Source organism: Falco cherrug, chromosome Z, assembly GCF_023634085.1.
Source record: "Falco cherrug isolate bFalChe1 chromosome Z, bFalChe1.pri, whole genome shotgun sequence".
Lineage (NCBI taxonomy): Eukaryota > Metazoa > Chordata > Aves > Falconiformes > Falconidae > Falco > Falco cherrug.
In genome coordinates, this window is record NC_073720.1 from 21,801,800 (window position 1) to 21,807,799 (window position 6,000).

At 36.7% G+C, this 6,000-nt stretch overlaps 1 protein-coding gene across 1 annotated transcript in view; it reads right to left on the reverse strand.

Moving 5' to 3' along the window:
* The window catches only part of PDE4D (phosphodiesterase 4D), a 624,925-nt gene extending 619,351 nt beyond the window's left edge, over positions 1-5,574 (reverse strand). The window contains exon 1 of the mRNA XM_027808274.2: positions 5,391-5,574. The gene's annotated coding sequence lies outside the window, so the exon portion shown is untranslated. The remainder of the gene's footprint in view (positions 1-5,390) is intronic.
* Positions 5,575-6,000: the final 426 nt, after the last annotated feature.

The following is a 6,000-nucleotide window of genomic DNA, read 5'->3' on the forward strand; positions in this document are numbered from 1 at the left end:
TGAAATTCAGCATAGCAAGATCAGCTGGATTCCTCTCCTCTACTGTGTCAGACATTTATGCACTGCTGTCAACTGCAATTTTTTTAACAATGACCAGAAAGTTTAAGATATAAGGAGAGCTGTTTGGGATAACTACAGCTAGAGAAACATAGATTTGGTTAACTAAGTTTCATGGCAAGCACGTCCCTTATATTCTCAAAATTCTGGTTTTCCAGTGAAACTGAGTATAAAAATCTTTGAAGCCTTGCCAGCTCAGTTTACACAGCAAAGTCCCTTTAGTCCATCTAGATTATTTTCTGTTACAGGCCATAACAGTACCTTCCACCTTCTTGTATTTCAGCTCCTAACTTGCCTTCAGACCACCTCCAAACACACATCAAGCACAAAGAAAATGTTTGTTATCCACATCTTAAATTTCTTTTTTCAAAAATGTATACACAACTGGTTCCATACAGATAACACACAGAAACCTGTTTCTCTCCCTTTATCATCTTTTCAAATCCATTACTTAGCTGGAATAATTTCATTTTTTAGTTTGACAACCCACAAATTATATACTTGCAGTCCTTAATTGAGAGCCTCTGACCATGAAAATTCAAAAAAGCGTGCATTGGTTTGGCAGAACTGCAGAGATAGAGATCATACTTCAGATACGATGTATCAAAGAAGCTAACAGACTCTCCACGGCCTATAATTCAGATTCCAGGCTACAGCAAGGCTGAGTTTTGCTACCTTTCAAAATCACTGTGACAGGTAAAACTTGCCAGCAAATTATTTAATGCAAAAGACACCATCATTTCTCATGCAGAGAACAGCAAGTTCCAGCTAGCCCCTAGAGAAACAGTGTGTTCTCTGTACCTGAGCAGGGAGCTATGCTACTTGGGGAGAGTATTTGTGTTTCTGCCTGAAGATTTAAATAAATCTGTATTTTGCTTTGGGTAACAGTACTTTCTTTCAAGGAAAGCAAGCTGGAACACAGGAACAGGGTATTACTTTTTCAGATGTGTAAGACTGGAATCCTGACACAATAAAACAAAAGCAATCCTGTCCTTGATCCTGAGAATGTAAATACATGCAAACAACCAGTACCATTTTTGTTTAAGGCCTTTTCCACGTATATACAAATGTAAATGCTCACCTGCTATGAACATCCACACCTGCATCTTCAACATTTATTTGTGTGTCAGTATGTTCACTGCACAGCTATTTACAGAAAGTGACTGCAAAGACAAAATTACACAGCAAGCCAAAAGCTGTTTCATTAATAATATGACTTTGAAGCTTTTTCTTTTCCCCTCTGGGCCAAATTGCATTGTACACTTTGTTTAAAAGTATAAACTAACATTTTGAAGATACTTTGAAGATATTCATTTGAACAGCGAGTTTTCATTCAACATTCCCACTTACTCCTTTTGGTTTCCTCCTATCTCCAAATGTGATTTGATCTCACTTCTTTTTTCCTCTAGATTTCCTTCTTCCCTTTCTCTTTCTGCTACCCACATTCCTCACCTTTCAATCTGCTGAGTGATCTAACAGAACACACAGACATCACTGATATATGTTTATACTGTTTTAAGAGGATATAATACATTATTGTAGTGATGTGATTACATGCTTTTTCCCAAGACTTTTTTAACTTTTCAGGAGCACCCAGGAAGAAAACAAAAATCCTCCCATTTAAAAAGAAAAAAAAAGAAAAAAAATTGTTGTTGTTGATCATAACCTAGTTATTTCTTTTTCAAGCTCTGGAATAATTTTTATATAGTGCATAGTTAATTCATACATTTAAATTGGCCATTGTAAATGAGAAAAGAAAAAATTCAGCACAGTTTAGACTAAGCTAAATTCTTTTTCTTTTCTTGTGAACTCTAATTTTCTGGTTATATTTTTTGCTCTATATTTTTTGTATGAAGGATTACAACATAAAATCATAACAATGCAGTCACACCAATACAATCCTCTGTGAAGCCAAAGTATTTTAGATCTGTGAAACAGAGGTGTATCGAAATATTTATTTCCAAGACAAGCAGTACCACACTCAAAGTCACTTAATGTTATCATTCAAATAATATTACACAGCAACAGCAACAGAAGGCCCTGTCAGATCCTCTGCTAATTTTGACCTGTACTTAATTCCCAAGTCTGCCATGAATTATTAAAAGCAAATACATGGGCCAGCTGCCCTACTGAGAAATGCTCATTCCTTTCTGGGGTTCTGTAGGACCTTTCCTGTCTGTTGTCTGCATGAAGAACCCACCACTTTTGCAGACTTAAGATGCGTCCAGTGGCTAAAGTGAGCACATCTTTTTGTGAGTGCCCCCATTCCCCCCCCCCCCCATTTATTTTTTAGTGTTTTGTGATGAGGGTTTCTTCACACAACTGACATCTGATACACAGACACACCAAAGGAAAAAACGCTTCTGCTGACTGCAAATGGCTTAGAGTTAACTGCCTTCTTACAGGAGACTTTAATATGGGTACAAAGCAAGATACACCTGCAGTCTATACTCTACTCTGGTGCTCTACTGAGCAGACATAGTTTTGATATTTGTAAGCAAAATGTTTACAAAAATATTTTCCAAAACATGTTGGAGTTTCAACATAAATTATGTTTCTGACGTGAATACCTGAACTCACACTGAAAATTCACTGGCAAAGCATCAGACCTTCAAATTTAATGGGATGTTTAGTTCTTTTTATAACATATTCCAAATTATGTAAAGCATTCCTTAATATCAATCTTACATTTAAGCAGACACACATGTATTTTATCTGCTTCGGCCAAACACCAATAGGTACAACTCAGCCAGTGGGACTCAAGGTAGGCACTATATAAAATCTTTAACTTGGGCTGTCTCTGCAGCAAAGTTAAGCTCCCTTGCATTTACAGAGAAAAGCTGCTGGCATGTTTTAAACAAGGATGCAAATCTGAGATTCTCTACTAAACAAGTAGAAAAACCTTTTCAAAGAGTTCTGAAAAAAACAGTTATCTAGACTTCCTAACATGGATGTAAAATGTTGGAGTATTTAACATAATAGGAGATAAAAAGTTTATTTCAAGTAGCATCAGTACAGTCAAGGAGGCGCTGAACTATGAATTAGGAAAGCATCTATACAAGAAGCAGTAAAATGTTCAGTGCAGGCTAATTCTGCCCTAATTAGCCTTCACACAACATACCTATACTGCTTCTGGTATCAAACAGGTGTCCTAATGTGGACCTTCATGGGCCCAGCTCTTTGCTACAGATACCTCTCATACAACATCATATTGCAGGTATATTCCAGGATTTCATTCCTCCCTTGGCTGTTGATCTGCTCTGACTTGCCCAAGGTTATGTTTAAATTGTATGTATTTCCATGCTGTGCCTACCATCCTGTTTAGTTTATAATCTTCTAAGGGCCGGGACTGCCTTTTACTGCTTGTTTGAACAGCATCAAGCACAACAGGACTTTGATCCAGCCTGTAGGCATTGCTTGTGGTACGTTAGATTCCAAATATCACCTATAGAATTCAGTATCAATACAGTTTCATTTCCTGGAAACTTGGTATAAATAGTATTGAAACAGTGCATGCACTCAGTATAGCACAGGACCAGTTTTCCAAGTTACTCCCCTAAAGATCACAGCAAACACAGTGCCATAATAAACTCACTTAAACTGGCAAGGTTTTTTCCATAGTCTCTCTTTTTTGTTGAGCACAGGAAAAGTAAAGTAGCAGCATTTAATGTCTCACCAAGTTATTTCCTTGTGCTTTGCATATGTCAGAGAAATTATGCTGAAACCAGCTTTCCATGTCTAAGAGAACTACTTTGGATTCCTCATTTCAGAAATATCATAGAACTAACAGTTTGCACTATAATTGCTGCCTCACTTAATGCATACCACCTCAGTCAAATTGATTTCACCGTGGTTTAGGTTTTATATTATAACAGTATACCTGACCACTAAGGTAAAGCTGGCAAAAGTTATCTCAAATATTACCAATGTCAGCAAAACACTTTTTAGTTTAACTTCATAAAGCCATTTAGAGGACTCAAACAGTTTGGTTTGCTGACCCACATCTAACAAAAATACTTTAGACAGTGTCACCATAGTACTGACTTTCAGTTTGTGATGGTCACTTTAATCTTGCATCATTCAATGCAATACAACATGAGACGTGCAATACTGCTAAAATTACATTCCTATTTTCTATTACAGGTTCAAAAAAGAATGTCTTTACCTATGCTAGCAAAAAATAATATTTTTACAGAGGTTTTACAAGGGCATTTTATATCCCCAGAAGCTATAATATTCATTAGAAAGTGCAAGTCAGCTGTCTGAAGAACATTTACTGTTTTAAAATTATTAAGCTAATAAGAAACATCATAGGCTTATATCCTGCTAGCAGAATGTACTTCTTGGTATAACACAAGCTATTTACCCACAAATGCTAACTCTGTTACACCACGCAATGAAATTATATTTCCAGTGGAAAAACAAGCACTAGGGAAAGTTCTTTGCATGAGCTAATGCATTTAAAGCAATGAATATGACCTTGTAGCATTTACTAGAGAGGTGTAGAGCACCAGTTTAGTAGCTTTCTGATTTCAATCTCATGTTCTGTTGTTCTAAACCTGAGTTGCACAGAGGTAACACCCGACAATCTCAGGAAACCAACAAGGGAGTCACTGTGATAACTCTATCTGATTAAACCACAGATCCTGAACAGCATTTCCCACTGGTTTCTAATTCACTGTGAGTAGAATTTGTTTTTAAATGTGTGAACTCTAACATGCTGGCATTTCCCTTGCTACAAAAACAACCTCTACAAATTAAGGAAAGCATCATAGCACCATAAAAAAGAAAGTGGGGTGGGGGGAGGGTGTTAGTTAAGCTTTGCTGTTGTTTAAAATACTAGATGTTAACACTGTGCTGCTTTTTAGTGGCATGTCTGTTCTTATTTAGAGAAGAAGCAGGGAGAGAGTGTGAAAAGAGTGGGGATTCTTTATTTTACTGTAAGCTGAGAATTGTGTGCATTTCTTCAATAGTTTTACTACAATTGCTAGTATACAACATACAAATGATATTAAAAAGTAAGATACACCACATGTATTGATTAAGCACAAACGAGGTGTAATGCAGCATCACTATATTTTATTATAGAAGAACAAAAATTATAGGGATCAAACACAGTCTGTTTCAGAAATGAATGAACCCCAAATGCACTGACCACATGCAACATCATGAAGCTATTTTAACACTAGCAAGAGAAAAGCTGCCAAGTTAACTTACCTGACTTCACATAGCACAGAATCTCAGACAGAACTGCTAGTGAACTACTTCCTAAACACAAGCATTCTTGTTTACGATGTGTAATTAACAGAGTAGAAAAAGTCAAAATTACTCACAGAGTCCTGAAGATGCAATAGCAAACTATCTAAGACAGGAAATTCCAGTGCAATAAAACAAGTAGGAATAAACATGCACAAAGTCAGGAACTGACAGGCCTCTGGATTACTGCAACTGTAGGAATCATGCTCATGCATGCTGGGCTATAATTTATGAAACGGAGTCCAGGAAACAACCGATTGCTTAGCTCCTCCTAACAAGTCCAACTGGCTATGAAAAGCTGGAAGTGCTGCACAGAACAATGAAGAGGAGCTATCCCACATAGTAATCTGCTTATCTGGGATTGCCTTCTCTGTAGAGGGAGGGAAGCATGTAACAAGGAGAGAGGAAAAAAGAAAAATCACAGCTTGTTTGTTGAAACTTCAGAGCAAATTTCAATCAACAGGCAAATCTTCCACTGTAGTTAGATGGCTAGTACTATAGTCAAACATTCATAGCATCAGCTAAAACCTTTCAGAAGACCATAATCATCCTCAGTAGAGATTTTTTTCATATTATTGGCAGAAAGCTATGCAAACTGGATTTATATCTCCTATGTAATTGTTTCAGTGCTCTCCTGCTCTTCATTTAAATAAAATGTTATTGTTTAGTGTGAAAAATCCTTCCATA